This window comes from Ischnura elegans, chromosome 4 (genome assembly GCF_921293095.1).
Source record: "Ischnura elegans chromosome 4, ioIscEleg1.1, whole genome shotgun sequence".
Lineage (NCBI taxonomy): Eukaryota > Metazoa > Arthropoda > Insecta > Odonata > Coenagrionidae > Ischnura > Ischnura elegans.
The window spans coordinates 73835188-73856249 of NC_060249.1; the positions used below are offsets into that span (position 1 = coordinate 73835188).

At 38.3% G+C, this 21062-nt stretch overlaps 1 long non-coding RNA gene across 1 annotated transcript in view; it reads right to left on the bottom strand.

Moving 5' to 3' along the window:
* Positions 1-746: 746 nt before the first annotated feature.
* LOC124157670 overlaps positions 747-21062 on the bottom strand; it is a 63643-nt gene continuing 43327 nt past the window's right edge. Inside the window, exons 2-3 of the long non-coding RNA XR_006864639.1 lie at positions 1836-1956; positions 747-1054 (exon numbers count right to left, since the gene is read on the bottom strand). This is a non-coding gene — a long non-coding RNA (uncharacterized LOC124157670). The remainder of the gene's footprint in view (positions 1055-1835; positions 1957-21062) is intronic.

The window sequence follows — 21062 nt, forward strand, 5'->3', positions numbered from 1 at the left end:
TAAACCGCATGCAAGCAGTTATGGATAGAATTGTCCTTGACAAGCTCTACATATGAAATTATTTATTTGACGAGAATTATCATAGCCCGAGTAGCATCAAGTAATGGGTTTCCTATAAAATATTAATTTTTTTATGGTTATCGATAGCTTAACCGTGGGCTCAGGGACATGATAAGAATAGCATCAAGTCTCAATCATCATTGTTACTGTATTATTTCACCCCTTTTCCTATGAGACAATTCCACCAGGTAAACTATGATAAATCCTTTATCCTGGAAAACAATATCCAAAATGAGAGAGAGTAAAACGAGATCAATAATTACGATTGGTTTCAGTGCCAAAAAATATATTGACTCTTCAGAGTGAGTTTGATTAAAACAGGAAAACGAAAGATATGTTTAAAAAATTAGGTACACTTACCGTAGGATTCTCCCTTGGAAAGATTGCAGGATTCAAAAGTTTACTTCCGTTTACAATATAACTCTTACAATTAAAATCAACGAATAACTTAATTATTTAAATGTTTTTTGACTTAATTATTTAAATGTAGTCCAATTAATTCTACGTATGAATTTCAGTATGCACGGTAAATTTATAAATAATTCATGAATAATACATTTTTCCACTGATATTATACGATTAATTTCGAATGGATATGAATTCATTCCTTGTGATAAATTGCATACTTTGCCCAAATTAAATGTCATCGATTCACAAACGATAATTTTGATTCCCAACGAGAAGTGTAATGGCCTCTGAACAACAATTAAATTTAGGGTTCCATGATTAACAGCCAAGGTTGATGTAATTTGTATAGTTCAGGAAGAAAAACACCAATTCATTACCATAGTGACAGGTGTCCCTCGATATGTGGACTTCCAGATGACTCTGTCTAGTAATTTCACTCTTAAGAGTCAGTTCTGCCAAGGTCTTTCCACAAGATCTTTAAACGGACATGAGAAGATTATCCTTGTTTTACTTTCATGCGCGCAGTGTGTTTGCTCTCTTGTCCCGTCAACAGAACCTTACCTCCACAAAAGGCCAAAACCTTGAACTGAAAGAAGTTAAAAGCAAAAATAATTCCGTAAGTTATGAGAAACAAAATAACGTTTGCATCGCTTAGATTAATATATTTTTCTATAAAATGCACAAATAAATAACGACCAAAACGAAAATAAGAGTCTAATAAATCTTTTATTTCCACTCATGGCCTAATGTTACCTTTTTGCAATGGTATGCCTAAGTGTTCAGGTGAATCTGCGTTACCTACGTACTTTTTCTGCGCTAGAAAAAATGATGGCTTGAAAGTACCTATCTATAAGGATTTCTAGAAATGGGTTTACAACGGATCCTCCATCAGTAAAGAAAAAATCCACTTGATTCATTCACTCTGGGCTAAGTCATGTCTTTCCGTCAAGGGAATCGTCTGACGCCACTTACTCTTTCGCCATCGCACCGCACCACCCTGAATTTAAGCTGATGAAAAATTATTTCTACTCATTTTTTCAATAGTGATTCATTCCACTCTGATTTTCTATAACTTTGTAAATATTTTCATTGCCTGCATCACGATTTACGTACAATTTTTCCAAGTAAAAAAAAATAACTTTAAAAGAAAGTAAATAGTACATAAAAATAAAATTTTCATTTCTGTGTGCGATATATCAATTTTTATTACTTATTTTCCCCATTTTTATTACTTATTTTGCCCATTTTTATTACTTATTTTACCCATTTTTATTACTTACTTTACCCATTTTTATTATTTATAACTTATTTATTCCACTACCTCATACATTTATAGGGCTCTCATGCATACTCGAAAGCTCACTTACCATCTTCTACCTTCCAATGCTTTTATTTGTGCCACTTGGTCCATTTTTGTTGCTGCATTCGTTGCAGTGCTCCTCATCTGGACGATCATCCTCATTAACATCTTCTATCTTAAGTATCCACCTGTTAATTAGATATTAAATGACAGTTGAGTGATGTTTCTAGACTGGTAAAACTAAATTTGTAAATTTGTGAAATTATAAAAAATCGAATGCCACAATCTGAAAGTAACAGGACTTCAGGTAGACAGCGACATCTTCACATGCTCAGATTACACGACTATTAGCCTGAGCGACGAATTAACTGTATGCTAACTAACATCCAAGCATAATCTAATTAATTGCATCAAATTTGCCGCCTACAACCATCGAAAATACGTCTAGTTTATCTCACATTGGTCATGCAGTGAATACCTTGATTAAAAGTAGTTGCTAATTAACGGTTACAGGGTCATTGTAAGGGCTGTTTTGATATCACTCATGTCGAAACAGCAACGAATATTTGCAAAAATAACATTGAAACACTTGAAAACGAATCCTATACACATAGTAGAATAAAATTTAGGAATAAAACCGCGATCAATAAATAGAAGTTTAATAAAAGAGAAAACGAAGGCAATTACTTATAGCTAAAAGAACGACTCCTTTGAAGAAACCGCAAGGAAAACTGATGAAATGGGTTAATTAATAATTTTTCTAAGCCTCATAATCAACTTTTCACGAAAAGAACCTTAGTAACTTTAAAATTTGATCATGGTAAAGTGGGAGTGACAATAGTACCTTTGAAAATTTCATTATATGAATAGGAGCTATTGTATCCCAAAAAAATAAACTAAGGGAGAAACGGTTTTTCTGATTCGTGAAACGTATTTGACAGAAGTAGCCTATGCCTCAATAAAAAGAGATAATATGAGTTGAAGAAATCATAAAGTACTCAAAACTAGAGAAAAATGCATTCAAATTTGTTTAAGACAGCAAAGAACATTTCAAGAACTGTTGAGCAAATACCCCTTAATTTAAGGGATGTTCAGATGAGAAAATGAAGAAGTGGATTGGTACCATCTCTTCAAAAATATTCAATTTCTCAGAAAAATTGTCCTTGTTGGTAGATACAGAACCTTTCACCATAGTTATAAATTCCTTGGGTTTATGCCCGTAATTTCACGAAAATGACTTCAAAATTCAAAGATGATAAGGTAAATGCTTCTCTCTATCTCCCTAAAATCAGTACGTGCGAGAGCAGGCAAAGCCGAAAGAGATTTTCATACAAGCGAATTCTTCGGGATAGGCCTCGCGTCCTTGCCGGGCTTGGTCAATTTTTCCCCCTAGAGAGCCACTTTCCACTGCATGAATTTTTCCTTCTCGTTTTTTCGGGAGATTTTCCCATTTACGTTTTTTTATGACCTCGCCGAAGGAAGTTACTTCGTCATGGACGGTGAGGCTTGCATGAGGGAGGTCTGATGCTGCACTGATTACAACCCTCGAGGGCCGAGACTCGTGCGAAGATTAGGCGAGCCAGGAAATTAGGTGGCGGCATTCGATAATATTAGCGAACATCAAGGCCGAGGAGGAGAAAAAAATCCAGCAACGAAATGAAGTGTTTTGTGGCGGTTAAAACAGAGTAAATGAGAGAAATGAAATGAGGCAAGTGTAAGAAAAAACCCATTAAATGGTCAAGCGGACAATCCCTAATTACCAGAGCACTTCGAACTGAATTCGAGCTCAAGGCGTGTCCGCTACGTGACGCCATTTAATCATCGAATTGCAGAATATAAGCAATTACAGGTGGCAATATCGGCAATCCAATGTGATGATCGCTTCTGTATCTCATAAAAAATAGCAACAATTAGGCCAAATAACAATATCCCATAATAAAAGTAACCGATTTTCTTGCAGACCGACTGTGATTGTATAAACTTTGTCGGGACACTTTTCCCATGGTACAATACAGTTAGGCCTCAAAAGTGCAAGTTTAAACTAGTTCCGAACCAATACTTTGGCGAGCAGTTTCAGAACCGTTCACATGATGCTCCAGTTCAGAGCAGCTTCGCCGATGACTCTGTTCCAAACCAATTCCCCGGTGCAAGGTCTGGTAAGATAGCTCTAAGAAAACCTGAACTGCTGCTTCGAAAAATTGCTTAGCTTTAAACGTAGGTAAGAAGAGGACTTTTCTCACGATTTTCTCATAAATCCAATAAAAAAGGGGTTTCATCATGGTTAGGCGGCTGATATACTTTACCTGCCTAGGTTTCTACAATTTGTTCCCATTCTCACTAGATAGCTCCCTTACATAGAGTTACGGAGCAATATGCGTTCAATTTTAACCACCCTAAAAGGTAAACTAACTCCATGTCTCAGAAAATATTTTTGGACCTGAGCTTGAATTTGTAAGAAATTTTTTTCACGATGGCTTTTGATTATACTGCACAAAACGCATAAATAAAATTCGAATCCGGAGGAGGCAAATTACGACAACGAATAATGATTTTTTTCACTTAAGGCCGTTTAACACGGTGCACGTCATTGCGCAATCTGACGTATGTACGAATTAGCAGTCGAAATAACGTCGTGCAAAGAGGTGAATTGCTAGAACGCATGCGAGAATGCATGGATGCGAGATGACAAAATAGCCCCGGCTCTAATTCGAAGCTCGCATTCTCGCAATTTTAAAATGTTATCGATGCTAGCCTGCGCAAAGATATGCCGCGTGTAAAACGGCCTTTACTGTGTGTTCACCCTGCCTTAGTACCAAGAAACATTCCTCAATCCGGCAAGGAAAGTTTACTTATGCGCACTCTTAAAACAGTATATATTTCCAAACACAAGGCTACATGTCAGAAAGGTTCAGAAAAAAATATTGCAATTGTCAAAGAAAGATGGCATGGTGTAACAAAAAGACAATAAACCGCAACGTGGTTCATACCCAATCCCTAACCGAATTACAAGTTTTATCCGGAAGTGAATCTACTCTAATTAGGCATGCTCGCACAATTGCAATCACTCCTAAGGTTTTTCCACGTGTCATAACCAAGCTCTAATGCGGAATTCAGTGACGTAAATGATGTCAAAGAATTTTAAATTGCCAGGAATTAACATCCGTAATTGAGAGGATTTTTTTTACTCCGCAAATCTCTCGGATTCTCTAGGCGTAAGTAACTTGCTTTCCGGGGAAAATGGATGGGAGATTGGAATTGGCTTATCATCGTCATCTCGAAGTTAATATGACCGTAGTGGCCTTCAGAAATTGTTGCATCATCTCCGTCTTGTTATACAGCCTTAGAAATGGAAGAAAAAAAAAACAATAAATAACCAGCAATTGGAGGCACCTTGCAAAACCGGTACAGAGATGTTTAGGCTGTTCATTACGGTGAGTGGCTAAGAGAACTTAGAAAACTGACGAGTTAATGCTTAACGAAATATGGGTAAACGCATATGAAAAATACTTGTTTAATATTTTCCAGACTCGGACTCATTTGCATTGTATAATGCAATTCATCTCGATATTGAGGAAATTTTACCGTATATATATTTCTATGGGTTTCCGAACTAAAAAAACTTGGATTTTAATTCACCACACTGTTACAATCAAAAATAACCTTCCGATGATTTGCACTATTCATGCGCACCACACAAAATAATTATTCGTGTCCGGATAAGGTTGATTACGACATTGAAAAGTCAGTCATTGAAATAATTCCTCCTTCGCACTGACCACCTTCTAGAGGGAAGAAGGAAAGTTGACTTACGTCTTGCACATGATGAATCGGCTTTGGACCAGGATACGAGAGAGATGACTTCGCAAAAATGAGATTAAAAATTCAAAAAGTAATTTCAATTGCAATATAATGGGACCACAAATTCTCGGATAGACAGGTATGGTGTTCCAGCCGCTAGTTTAAACCCATACTTAGCATAATAAAGCAAACTCATTGAAAGACTATAGTTGGCATGATGAGCCAAGCTCAGAAGTGATGACTTTTAGCAATAAATATTTAAAATGACTATACTTGAAGTAATTATGCATACATTTCAAAGCCACACTACGCGATTCAACTGCAAGATTCATCATCAGTTTTTGGATCTTTCGTGAAGTAACAAAAAATTGTGAAGAAGTTCCCGAGGTTTTTAATCCTTAAATACCTGTGAATGAAATGGCCATGCACAATTTCTGTTAAAACTAAATTTATTTTAACAATTTTTCGAATCATTATGAGATCTGATAAAAATTCGGAAATTGTCACTTAAAAATCTTATAAAAATTCGAAAAATATCTCAGATGGTGACCCAGCACTCATAAGGTCTTGCACGCCAAAACTTCGGCCGATCACCTACTCTTTCAGTTATTGGCAAATTAATGATTAATAGAATTCAAATCACAGTAGTTATCTAAGAATATCGCTACGGACGGCTCAAATAGCATGAAAAATTGTTAACTTAATAAAATAAAGGTTGAATTATGCACATCTTATGTACCCTATTTTTAAATTTTGATCCAAATGTCATCTTTCGAATAATTAATACGAGATTTTTGAATTGATAAGTCATGCAAAGGTGAGAGGTGCATTCGCAACAAGTATTTGTTTTGACTGACATAGTCGCGGCCATCTTTTCCGAATATCAGCGTCTTAAATGATGCTAAGTTCCCCGCTACACTTCCGCTAACGGCGAAATGGCCTTAGCCTTAGCTTCGAGCTGCTAATGCTATTAGTCGCCTCCTACAAATAACCAAAGTACCAAGCGAGGTTAAAACTACTAGGAAATAGGATTAAACTAGATAAATAAACCCCAACGGCCCGCGTCGTTTCCGTACGCCGCCTTTCCAAAAGTAGACAAGACCATTGCGTTGCGTGGGAAACCAATTCGATAAAACCGTACATGTCACCCGACATCCTGTGTCGGTACTTTTTCACGTAGCAGGTATTGCGTGTGATCGGATCGGACAACTAGCCGTTTCCTCTCTCCGACAGAGCTGAAAGCTCAAAAGCGAGCAAAGACAATGAGGGAGACTTCAAGGAAAGACGGCCGAAGGCCACATTTCTCCTCGCGACTGTGAAGCAGGGGAAGGAAGCCGGCTGCGTCAACGTGCTCTCGTCAACGCTGGCGAGGAAGAAGCGACGAGATATGCCCGTGGATGAATAACAGTCAACGTTTGAGAAGATGGCATGTTAAACATATTACGGTCCACGAATACTAATACCGTATCTTTGTCGGAATTGGGTGCGGCATATGAACGGCAGATTCAAAACCAAAGGATGGTCAACTATGAGTGAATCATATTGTTTTGCGCGCTGCAGGTACGTTAAAGCTGTAACGGTATATCACGGTAACCCCGACCAGGTAGTAAACAAAAAAAAACATTTTGAGGTGCATTATTCTGGGTTAGGAGTAATGTATTTTTCGTGTTAGCAGAAACTGATAGATTATTATTGAGAACATTGATCAGAAAGACTTTTTCAAATAAAAATTAATAGCAGAATAAATATACTTGTACAATTTTCAATTATTTTTTCTTTTTTCATTTTAATTTAATTATTATTCTCTTTTTTCATTGTAAGTAGCAAATTTTATCTTTTTGTACGTTTATATTTTTGGGATCTTTTCTTTTCATTTTTAATTTTTTTTGCATAATTCATCACCAAATTCACTCACGCGACAATTGGCAACTTAAAACAACTAGATGAAGGAAAGACATAGAGAAAACTCATATATATAAGTATATTGTTGGAATTGTTGGATCATAATTCCAAATGTCTGTAAGTCAAGTGCTATTGGTCGCCTCGAGCCTTAAACTGAATTTCCATTCATTTCATTTTATCCCCTTCCAGATAAAATTCCCACATCTCAATATTTTCCACCTTTTCTTTCTTATTTAGAATATAGAAATACGTATATTTCTGGCGACTTTTAGCCACTATTCCATTACTGTCCAATTATTTCATTCCTATCCGCTTCGTTCACGTACAGCCCTTATCGTCCATTACCATCAATTTTCTCAATCTCAAAAAACATTTTTAACCGTTTACAGCAATGTAATTTATTTATATCTGTCTCTCCTATTTACCTATTTCATTTTTCGTCCTTTTCTACCCTTTCCACATCACTTTGTTGCATTTTTATTACATATTCTACGCAGGGAAGAGGAGAACTTCCGTCCCCTAAAAATTCACTCACTCAAGCAAATAATAGAACGCATTTAAATTCGAAATTAACATCACTCTCAGGGAAAAGGCCGTTCATTAATAGACAAATAAAATATCGATCAGAAATTCTAATTTATCAACCAGAGGACCTTTGACACTCCTAAAAAAAGGTCAAACTATCTAAACGGAGTTTTAATGCTCTTTATCGCCATCATAGTCATCTAAATGCCAACACAACTTGCACTTGCTGTTGAGGTATGTAGATGACTCTGGCTCCATTGACTGAAACAACAATAGAATTTCGCAGACGCATTACTTGAAAGATTACACACACTACGCCAACGCGCTTAAAATTAGAACTTAATTTATGTTAAAATATTTCCTGGAGTTTAGGTCAACGTATGTTATGCAAACAAGCTATAGCCATCGTTTTTGTTTATTTAAAACCACCATCAGGGCTTAACTTTGTACACTAGTTTGTACATTAGTTAAGCCCTAATGATGGTTTCAAATAAACAGAAACGTTGGCTATAACTTGTTTGCATAACATACGTTGACCTAAACTCCAGGAAATATTTTAACATGTATTAAACGAGGTCAAGATGAGAAGAAAAAAATAATAAACTTAATTTACGTTTCGCTCCTCGAAACACTATGAGTCTTGTTGCAATTAAAGTCTTCTAATTGTCTTTCTTGATATAGAACTCAAAATAAAACTCCGAACTCCAAAGAAAAATCATATTAGCTCGTACTGCATCCCATTTTTCACTCTCTCCTCACACAGTTTCAGTAAACTCATTGTACTATGTAACAAAGCCCACGTATTAAAACGAGAATTTAATGGGTGACTAATTTTTTCATCTGCTCCATACGAACTTTCTCCATTTGATGATGATCCATTTGTTATCGACATGATCTGGCTGATTTATATATTCTCCACATCCATTTCAAGGGAAGAGTACCTGGGAGCATATAAATGTATTTGAAAATCCTTGATAATACTTTGGATGGAGCATTACGCCGACCAGACCCTTCAATTCCCCAGGTAATTTACCAAAGTTAACGGTGAAAGTTGTTGGAGACCCAAGGTCCTCCTAGGATGGCAAAGCAATGGAAAAATGATCCCATTCCAACGCTTAAGTCGTGCCTGGCGGTTTTTGCAATTTTTTCCAAACCCGATTCGTGAACGGTGGTGAAATCCACATTCAAAGTCATGAGAAAACATCCCTGGACCGAGAATCAAACCACGTACCTTTGGCAACCCGGCCCACTCGGGAGGTTCTTTATACCAATAATGGCATTTTTTTCTGGTGACAAATGATATGAATCGGAAGTCGATGACAAATCATCGTCCATAAAAAAAATTATAAAGATTTTGTTGCGTCGCGGAGAGAAGAGCAGGAAAATGGATGCCGTCGTCCCACTGTTGAGTGAGTGGCTACGGACAATGGGATGGCCGTTCCACTTGGGCCTCGATGATCGGGATCACGTCGCACGTCACTCGTGCGGAAATAGTCGGGTCCGGAAAAGGCTGCGAGGCGGCAGCAATGGGGAAAATAGGTGGGATGGCAGTGCAGAGCAGTCGCGGGAGAAATGATACGCTAGAGGAGCGGTGAATATAATCATTCGTTAGAATTACTAGCCGATGAAATAAAAACTTGGTATTTTCCACATAATGATTTATTATGACCGACCATGGTTTCGTAACAGCGAAAACCACGAAACCATGGTCGATCATATCAATAAATCACCATGTGGAAAAAAATTTTCATTTCTTCAACTCCTACGATAAAGGAGTACTACCAATTGTAAGTTACGCCCGCTACTATTAATTATACTCTTTAGAAGGCTTAGAGGAAGCATCACTCCCATTCATCTGGTCGTATGTTACTACTTTTCGAGGAGTATTATTGCACTTTAAAAACTTACGCTTTAAAAAAAATCTTTAAAGGATAAATTAAACTAGGAAGGCAATGCCTTTTAGAATTTCCGTTCGTGAAACATGCTGAAAGAAACTACTTTTTACTTTCCACACAACTTTTTAGTTACCTCCGATCGATTTCAACAACTATGTGTCATTTTCAGGGGAGGAGAGCCAACTTTGTAAGCACAAATCAGTTGGCACTCCACCTAGTAAATGACGCCTTATTGTTGAAATCGGTCGGGTTAATGAAAAGGCTGTGTCGTAGTACAAAGTAGTTTCTTCTAACATAATTGAAAATGATAAGTTGGTACCTGACCGACTAAGTACCTTACCATCAACTAGAATATATGGGTCCGTAACCTGATCAAGTGAGATGATACTCTCATGGTGAATTCTATCCGGTTATTCTGTGTTCAATGTAAATCTCAAAATAAGTGGATGCATCACTTCCGCTCTATGCCTGTCGTATTTTCCGTTTTTCATAGCGTATTACTTTGCCTCTAAAGAAGCGACCAGTAGGGGTCGCGAACCTAAAGCTCTTATGTATATATTCCAATATTTCCAATCTTACTCTGACTGTTGTATTACCTCTATGGGTATTTTAGACTTCTTTTTACTCAATAGACTTTTCACCCATACTCCGAGGTCGGATGAGATAGAAACATCCCACGGCCCATGGCAGACCACGGCATACGAAGAGAATGATTGGCACATGTTTCACGGGCTGATTCACGAGTTTCTGGAATACCCTGATCAACAACGTGAGCGTGTATTCCGGAGTATTGCTTTGCGATCGGAACTCCACGACGCGAAGCTAGTCTTCCGCAATGCCAACGGCGGAATTAATTATGAGTCACTGAGATCTCAGAGAGAGGGCGCGAGCTCAACGATTGCCAATATTAAATTGCTCGCATGTTAGAATTCTTTGGCGAAGTTAATGAATTTTTATAATGACACATGTTCTGACAAATGGCAAATGACATTTGTTCTCAAAAATGACAGAAAACGTCTTATGCCATTGAGTGATTCTCAGAACAGAAAAGTAGAAAACACACATTTCTAAATTTCTAAAGACACAAGTAATTTTATCATTGCTTGCCCAGGTCATAATCACTGGTCAACAATACTAAGATTGGTTTGACGCAGCTCTTCACTCAATTCTCGTATCAGCTAATCCTTTCGCACTTACGTATTTCTTCTCTTTCACATCTCTCTTTATCTGTTCCGTATATTTCATCCCTGGTATTCCTTCTCCGTTCTTACCATCCATTTGCCCCTCCACGATTGTTTTCATCGGGCAATCATGCCTCAAGATGTGACCTATTATAGTCTGTTCACTTTATGTCTGCGGGTGATCTTTCGTGAGAGCCCGGACACTCTCGGATGGCTTCGCTTATATGGGAGGGGTAGTACCGAGAGAAAGAGAGGAGCGAACACAACGTTGCCAAATGTACATAGCCGCCCTAATTTGTCACTGAAAACGTGTGAGTCATAGGTGGGCACAGGAATTTTGGCCCCGGCGCAGAGACAATATAATAATAATAATAATAAATTCGTTTATTTCGTGGGCCTGTGGCCCATGAGAAAACCATTGCACAACTTTCACATGTTAAGCATGATATTACATTCCCAAAAGAAAAAAAAATAAAAAGAAACACATAAGATACACTTGTTGCGGACAGCCGCCAACTTACAAACAATTAGGCAAAAACAATACCAACGAAAGGAGAAACAGTTTCCAAAATGGAGATACTTTAGTTTCCCCTCCTTGGTGACATCATATTCATAAGGAAAAACAAAAAATGAAAAGAAATACAAAACATTTAATCGTTGTAAACCGCCGACAGCACACAGACAATACGGCAAAACAACAGCAACACAAGGGAAAACATCATACTGCGGAGTAACTGACCAACCATCGCAAGAAATCAAGGCGATAATTTAATATAACAATAGTGTCAGACAAACAGTATTAAAAAAACAAAAAAAGTAAATAACAACTTAGTATGACACTCAAATTTAACATAATTTTACACTCAATTTTCTGCAACCATATGTTAGAGCCATTCGATTTAACACCGTTCTAATTTTACTTCAATCAGTTTTAGACAGACAGCATTTTAGGGTTATTTATTAAGATATCGTACACCTGGGTTTTGAAGGCATGTATGGATTTAGTATTTCTAATTTTGGATGGTAGGGAGTTCCATACTCTAGAGGCGATTATTGTGAAGGATTTAGTTACGTGAAGTGTGCTATGTTGAGGGATGTGAAGATCTACGGAGTGATTCCTAGTGGGTACTGCATGTAGATCTTTTTTCCAGGTAAATCTAGCAGCTAGGTAAACGGGATTACGAGTGGATAAAATTTTATAGGCAAGCAGGATCACATGGTATAAACGACGCTGTTTTAGTTTCAGCCAACGTAATCGAACGTAAGTATCAGATATCCTATCCCATTTGTTTAGGTCATAAATGTAGCGCATTGAAGAGTTCATTGTTACTTGCAATTTGTTGTTACTTTCTTCGCAGAGATTAGTAAACAGAGAGGAGCAGTAGTCAAGGTGAGGAAAAATTAGTGACTGAACCAAGGTGGTTCGAATTTTGGGCGGAACTATGTTCTTGGTTCTATACAATTGATGTAGTATGCTCAGACATTTCTGTTTTGTGACATGGACTTGTTTTTTCCACTTGAGTTCCTTATCAAATATTATACCAAGGTTTTTAACCGTTTCTTCGTACGGTATTACACGATTTTCTAATTGAATTTTTCCAAGAGCGGATTCATCAATTTGAGTAATAAGATGTCTAGGACCAAATATAATACATACTCATAATAATAATATACATACTCATTTGGAAGGTATTGTGGATAACCCTTTCACAGGAGCCCATGACATTGTCAGCTACCACACTGAATGAGGCACCGTTGGTGGAAGGCATAATTAGTTACATGCAAGGAGAACGCGTGAGGTATGGCAACACTGCTCCACGAGCAAATTCACGATGTTCACTCGACGGAGGCCTGAGAGCAAATGACTGAGGCCACGCCTACTGTCTGCTGATTGGCAAAGGCAAAGTCACATGTCGAGATACTTTCCCTCCCCTCATCTCCACTTGCTTTGGCCACACCAGCTCACCCGCAGAGATAAAATGAACGGAATATAGGTTGGTCCGTCGTTTTATTAAAGTACTCATGAGGCTTCTCTTTTCTCCTTCTCTTTTCAGGGCTTCCTCATTACTCGGCCGATTACATACCCGGCCGATCCATTTGATCCTCATCATTCTTCTGTAGCACCACTTCTCGAATAGTTCTATCCTTGATTTTTCCGCTGCTGTCCTTGTCCATGCCTGACTTCCGTAAAGAAGCATGCTCCATAGCAAGGGGGCAGAAGACAAATATCTCAATGTTATTGAATTAATGGTTACTTCGCTTTATTATTTCTTCCATGCCCAGACACTATCTAAAATATGTAAGAGTGGAAATTTCATAAATTTTCAATCTCAAGAAGTGGCCCATGTGTAATAACTGAATGTAAATTATGCCTGGCGGCTTAATTCAGTACGTTGACAACTTGGCGTGCAGCCATAAATTCGCTTCGGCAGGTGATCGGGTGGTATACGGGATGCCCGTACTAGTAATTAGTTTCAAGATTTCTCGCATTGGGAAAACATAAATTTCATGAAATAAGCGAAATATTTCTTTTGTATAGTGATGAAGTCTATCGTGATCCTTGTTTTTTGTCGAAATGGACGCCTTATTATGACTTGGTCTCCAAAAGCGGTTGTTCTCGATATCCGCCTAATTTAAAAAAAGTTTTTTTTCAATTTTTGGCCAAGAATTATCTCTATGTTTCTTCCAAGCTATTCTATGGCAGACATTATGAAATATAACTTTGTCGCAAAACGGATCGTCAAAGGAGAGGTGCACCTAGACCAGGGGCCTTCTCAGCTTACGCATCGCGGGCAATCTCCATCAGGGGTCACAAAAGCTTTTGCGAGGGCAGTCTGAAGTCTCCTAAGTCTTACCCTGGTTACGCGCCTATTTACCACACTTCTTTATCACAATAGAAAAAATATGCAGTTAGATAATGTAACTAACCAGGAGACAATTACTTAAAACATAAGCGAAAGTGATCTACAGTGGCATATGTTCGCCAGTTTCTACATGATAATCGCATTTATCGATAGTTCCGTAGTGACAGCATGTAGTAAATAGACTTATCCATAGCCAATTTAAAGTTAAAGTAATGCAACTCATCCATCTTAGTTTTTGTTGATATTCATGCCAAAAGAATTGCCGATTCAAAGCGTTCTATTTTTTAAAATACTTATGAGCGAATATAATGCATACCTATCACTCTTGGCTATGGCGTTTCATGAAACAAACAACAAAATGAATGTCTTATTCGTGAATGCCCCCAATGCCAAAAGGGTTTAAAGGGTTATTAGTGAGAGAACACAATTTTTCCCTCCCACGAGCTGTTTTTCATGACACTTGCTACTTCCGTCAAAAACCATTTTCGACTAATCAATTTTATCAAAACCAATACCCATTTTTAAAAAAGGCAAATACGGTGTTAAACCGGCAGCCTTATTACGTCACAAACTTAACCAGTGAGCGTGATCTTTTCCGAATTTCGCCCATGGGTGACTGTATTCACGCAGAAGATGTGGTGATTTGGTGAAAAATCTGTTGTAAAGGCGATCCAGCTAAACCATAAATTAAATATCGAATTCTGGTGAGATGAAACAACTAAATGAATTCATTTCAATCAAAAGTAGGGAATTTTCCTCCCGAGTGCATAGTATTCATTCAATCACACAAATGGCAACGAAGGGTTCAAGAACCAATATCTTCGCGAATAAGGGATTATTGGAAACATTGAGCCTTAGAATCGATAAGAAACATCAACATTCCACTAAAAATGCCGCCTCAATAGGTGAGTGGCGGGGGGTGATAGGATACCATCCATTACAAAATAAAAACAAAATTTTCAAACGAAGTTCCGCTAAGCATTTATTAAAGTCCTTCATTGTTCGGGGAAAAAACGAATTCCCATACCGATGCTCGTAAAAAATATCACACTTAATTTATCGTTTCTGTCGGACCTGGAAATATAATGGGGTTCTAATATGATGTTCCCCATGTCTCTCTGAAAGATATCTGTCCTCAATTGATGAAGAATCTGAGCTTTTCCCGGTGAATAGCATGGATGAAAGCTTCTTGGGTTTCCAACCGGGTCAAAGTCTGCATGGTGTAGGCAGACGTTTCGTTGGGGGACTTTCCCAACATCATCTGCCCTGAGGATATTGGGAAAGTCCCCAAACATAGTCCTTCATCCTACCAACATAGTCCTTCAATGCACAGGCCTCATCCCCTGATGCGGAAGTGTGATATCGGAGGAGCTCACTCAGTTTCTCGCGGTTCTGGCAGTCCTCATGAATACCCAACTTCAAATTCTTGCCAAACTGCTCGTAGCACTCGCGATAATTCTCTTTGTCCTCTGCAAGCTCTTCAAATAGCTCCAAGCAATTCTTCACCAAGCTCTTCCTGATGACCTTAAGAATTTTGTTCTGCTGCAGCATTTCACGGGAAATGTTAATTGGCAGATCCTCTGAGTCCACCACACTCTTGATGAAGTTGAGGTACTGCGGAATGAGATCTTCACAAAAGTCCATAATGAAGACCCTCCTCACGTATAGCTTAATGTTGTTCTTCCTCTTCTTGTTGTCAAACAGATCAAACGGTGCCCTCCTTGGAACGAACAGCAGGGCCCTGAATTCCAATTGCCCTTCCACCGGGAAGTGTTTCACAGCCAAATGATCCTCCCAATCATTGGTGAGAGACATAAAATTCGCCACATTCTTCCTGGCTAATGTCATCAGGATTACGAGTCCAAATTGGCTTGGTCATGTTCAACTCTTCGTCCTCTGTATACTTCTCCTTGATAGTCTGCTTCTTCTTCCCCTTCTTATCCCCACCTTCTTCCTCGTCATCTTCAACGTCCTATATCTTGGGCTTCTTATCCTTTTCGTTCTCCTCTTCCTCCTCCTTCTTCTCCTCCTCCTCGTCGTCAGAGACTTCCTTATCACGCTCCTTCTCCACCATCAATTTGATGGGACAGCCAATGAACTGAGAATGCTTCTTTACTACATCCTTGATTTTCCTTTCCTCTAAAAATTCTGCTTGATCTTTTTTTTATGTCCTCCATTGCTCAAGCAGTCTAAGCCAAGCGCACAGGCTCCGTGTATTTACCACCTACCAGCCGCTTAATTCGTGTAATACATTTAGCGCTTCCTGTAGGCCACTAGCAGTTTTTGACGAATTGCGCAGCTTTCTTTTGTATTTTATTAAGGTCACGGGTTGAATCTTTCTGCGCCGGATCCCTTATGCTCGCTGCATATTCAAGGTGTGGCCGGACGAGTGCGGAATAGCACCTCTCCTTTACTTTTTCATTTGAAAATCTTCCCACAACGCGCTTGACGAATCCCAGGTTCTTTAGGGATCTGCCACATATATTTCTTATATGTGTTCCACACGAATAACGCATCCCTTCAAGTTAACCAAAACTGTGGGGCTTATTTTAAGCTATGAACAATCATATGAAAATGATTTGAAAAAACCCAGCGTGATATCAGAGACTGAAAGAATATAGGAAAATAAAAATTCATAAATAAAATTAACCATAGATTCCCGTATAAATTACTATATCCACCATCAACTATGAGGGGATGGGAAGCCAAGGGGTACACGTGATTTTTTTATAAACAGAGTTAGATACAGTTAATTGTTGGAAGAAATATACAAAAACTTGGTTGACAAGGGATTCGAGTGAGACTGTTCTGTGCTGACATCGAGTGGAAAATAAAATGCACTATTAAATAAATAATTGGATGTCCTTTGTTTTCTTTACCTGATTTCTATACCTTATCTGTATAGAAAACAAAAATCACTTTTACACCTTGGCTTCTCACCCACTCTTATAATGAAAGGTAGAGCAAGAAAAATTACGGGATAGAAATATCAGAAATCTATTTGAATATGATGCTTTGGGTTCACTCCGCTGTTGCTGATGCGAATCGCAATATCCGCGTCTCTATAATAAAGATCAATACTTCCTGAGCTACTTTAAACACCAAATCTGTGTGTGTCACGTTGGATGGTTGAATTCGAAAAAATCTGAATTATGCAAAAAAAATTGAAGCAGACTGTAAACATGCTTTTTCCCTGAGGTAATAGTTTTCTTTATTTGCCAGTCAGGATCAAACATGTCATGACCATCAGCTATGAAACTGCCCGCCAAAATAAATAAATAGCCTGGACGTATTTACTAGCGTTCTCTTGCATTAATCAAACTGGTGTTTCCTTTCAGTTCAGCTTTTATAATCTGACCGGCCTTGATGCCAGCCCATTTCCACGTTTCTAAAACACGTGAGGTATCTATCTTCAATTCAATACTCAATAACGCCGCATTTTGCTCGTCCGGATCTTTCTTCATCCCTCTCAATGAATCTTTGCCGTTTGGATCATTCTGGGGGTGTCTACATTTAACTTTTTTTTGGTCAGAGTCGCCATGAAACCCTAAGAAAAACATGATGAAGTACATGGACAATAAATATTGAAGATGAATGGAATAAAATTTAATTGATACATCTCATCGATAAGTGTGAATTCTATCGGGTTTCGATCGATTCACAACCAAGTAATATAGGAGGAAAGAAACTGGTTTATGTTATAACATGTAGGAAACATACGTGAAATTAATATTAAGTGGCAATCAATGATCTAACTGGTCCACGGGTTCTTGTATCACGCGTCACCATAAGCGAATGTCAACGCGGAACATAGCTGCGGTTTCGCTACCGCATGGCCAGCGCATAAAAATGATTAATCGGGAATGTGAGCAACATGATGCCACGCCTCGAATTAGAATAAATATTATTCTACACACGTCCCTGTTACAGTTAATCACCGAGTACTTGTTTTTTACCACAAACTTACGGGATAATAATCCGTAATACATAATATTGGAAGTCGCAAAGAGAGCGGTGGATCAAGGAAACACTCACGTAAGAACTATGCGGCGCTTCAGAAAACCCCGAAATCAATTTCAAGCGATCCAAAAGTATCACTCACACACTCCTTTACATAGAAACACGTTTTTTTCTATTTTTGACCGCGATGTTCACAATAATACGCTTCACGTGCCAAAACTATCCGTTGACTTTTGACATCGTAACGAGATGCTAATTCGGAGTAACTCACTCCACTCAACGGAATTGTCGACGCGACGTGCGTATTGATTGGGAACTTGCAATATTGTAGATATTAAGAAAGCTTTGAAGTTTTTTTTCCATTCGTTTCACTATCCATCAACCAGTAACAGAGAATAACCGCTATTCTAAAGAAGTTCATCATCATCAATTGCCATAAGAGAAATTTTCCCAGGATGGGGAATCGAAACAAGAACATTTGGCTTTCCGGGCCACTGCGAAGATCAGTATGCTATACAGGTTCCTGAATTCCCATGGCAATTGTACTGAGGCTGATGGTACTCGATGTTAAGCCCTCGCGGTCCATCTAGGATGGCAACGCGAGGGAGAAAGGCCTTCACAACCGGTTGAGAATCTAAAACCTGCGATACACATTGAACCTTTTGTTTATAGACTCTTTAAAATGGCGACTCCGGCGAAACCGATGGAAGGAAAATTGTCAGCGTGAAATACTTCGTTGTTCTATCTATCCCCATACAAAACTTAGCCCACAGTTAATACCGCCGAAAAAAGTTCTGGCCACGCGCCTGTAAGGGATCGGCCGTAGTCACCAGCATCGATAGCAATAATCCCCATAAAAAACGAATCAGCCAATCTAACCTTTCCGGAGGTGTGATGACCAGTGCTTAATTTTAGCCATAACGCGTCGGAACGGCGCGGCGCGGCGTTCCGTTACCTCTCACAGAAAATTGGGTTGTGTCAAAATATTAAATAGTTTTTTTTTAATGCTTGGTAAAACATGATTCTTCATTGCAACTTTTATTAAAAGTTAAAATAATCGAAATTATTAGGAGGGGGTCTCATATTTGAAAATCGTGTGATAGAATGTGTTTTCAATTTAAAATTGTGCGTGTGGAAAATTTTAGCCTGTGTGCCTTGGTGTCTACGTGTGTGTATGAGTGAGAGAGCGCCAACGCTTGTCGGTTGAGGAGGCTGTGTTGGGTCCCTGCAGTCCTTTTCCATCTTCGCAAACCATTGCAGCAAACCCGGGTCGCTGTAAAACGGACAAGTGTAACTCGTTACGACTTTTGGAGGACCTAATTTTACATTTTCGTGTGATAGAATGTTTTGGTATGCGTCCCAGTACTTAAAATTTAAGACATTAAGCACTGATGATGACCTGTAACGTGGTCTCACATTTTATCATTTCAATATTGGTATATGCGGAGAAGGCGAAAATCACTCTTTTATAATTTTTAAAATACCTGTTTCTCTGATTAATCGATTGTTTACATTTATTCTGAGGCTTTACCTAAAAAAACACTGAAATCACGTGAAAAACTGATAACTAAGTTTCAAAGGCTTTTCATCAACTTTGTGCAACGTATGAAAGACTAAGAATTGTTTTATTCCCCTGTATTTACCATGCTTCACATTTTCACTCCCCTTTATCTCTTTGATATTCAGCGAACGGTTCCCATTTCCTAAGACAGAAAGGCCAAGGGCATAAAATTCCAACCTTGACTGTGGTTTTTATTTCCAGCAAAGGCGCTATAGATCACTTCTGATGGAGTTAAACAGCGTTTAAAATCAAATCATTCCTCTTTCATAGGGGAATATTTTATAAGCCCGACGTCAAGTTGAAATAGAGTGTCTGTCACTTTGTGAGTTAACTGGAATTTTTCTTGGAATTTCTAATTCTTATGTTTTCAAAGCACGTACAGTTAGGTTACACAGTCAATGATAAAGAAGGAGGTACAGCAACGACTCCGCAATAAAAACACTCTTATCGCAAGAGTTGCCTACCACAGTTATGTTCGGCATCACAAACGATATTCATGTAGCTTATGAAACAAAATTAGGGCATGCAGAATGAGTATAATTTAATTCTTATATTTTTAATTCAAAACTTCCAGCTGTTTGAAAGTTCCGCAGCTCCATTTTCAATTGAATCCAGCGATTTTACTTAAACTGAACCGTTCACTAGTTTATAGCTCAAATGGGTACGAAGTGACATCCAAAAAGTTTTACTTTTATCATGATAGCTATTTTATGAAGCAATTTATACACTTATTTTTGGCGAAATAACATAAATATTCGCATTAGCCCATATTTTTACTCAAATCAGAGAAGTACCGTCATTAGATCTTAAGGTATATAATGACATGGACTCTCAAATGCAATATCCCGAAGATATAGCGAGTAAAACATATTGGTTTCGTCGTCAATCAATGGAAGTACTAAAATAAAAAGAGTACATTTGTGACATTTGCATGAAACGTAAATAAACTGCTTAGTTTCTAAACGACTATAAAATGCAGAACGCGATAAAATTACTATGCTCTTTCTCAATGGATTACCCTTCCAATTAGTATTAAATTAGCTGTACACATATGCATCTCATAAAATATTTAACAAATAATAAACGAACATTATGAACTAGTAAAAGACCAAGGGGAAGAAAATGTTTCTCGTGATAACACTGCTTTAGTTTTTGGCGGATGACTTAGCAATTTACTATCTGTGAAATCACCACGAACTCAAGCTACCTTCATGCTGTGCCTACTCCTGGTGCATTCATCAGGGGACGTGAGGGCCGCTAAGGTTAAATTATAAAAAATCGCACTATTTTCACGATATGAACTTCAAGCTCATTGAAATGCACCTCGGAACACTTTGAAATCTAGATGTCTTTCTTACGCGGGCTCACGAGCATGAAAAACGAGGAGGAATGTAATATCCAAAACGCCCGGAGAATGCAAATCAAGATGAAAGGTAAAGTAGGGGCTGGGCTGGAGTCATGGTTCCCAGATATACCGCTCACAAATATCCAGTCCCGACTCTCATATTTGTAAATAACACACTGAGTCGTAGAGATAGCTTACGGGCAGAATAGGTGCATTCAAAACAAGTTAAGGGAAATCTATGAGGAAGAGAGGCAAGTTGAAGT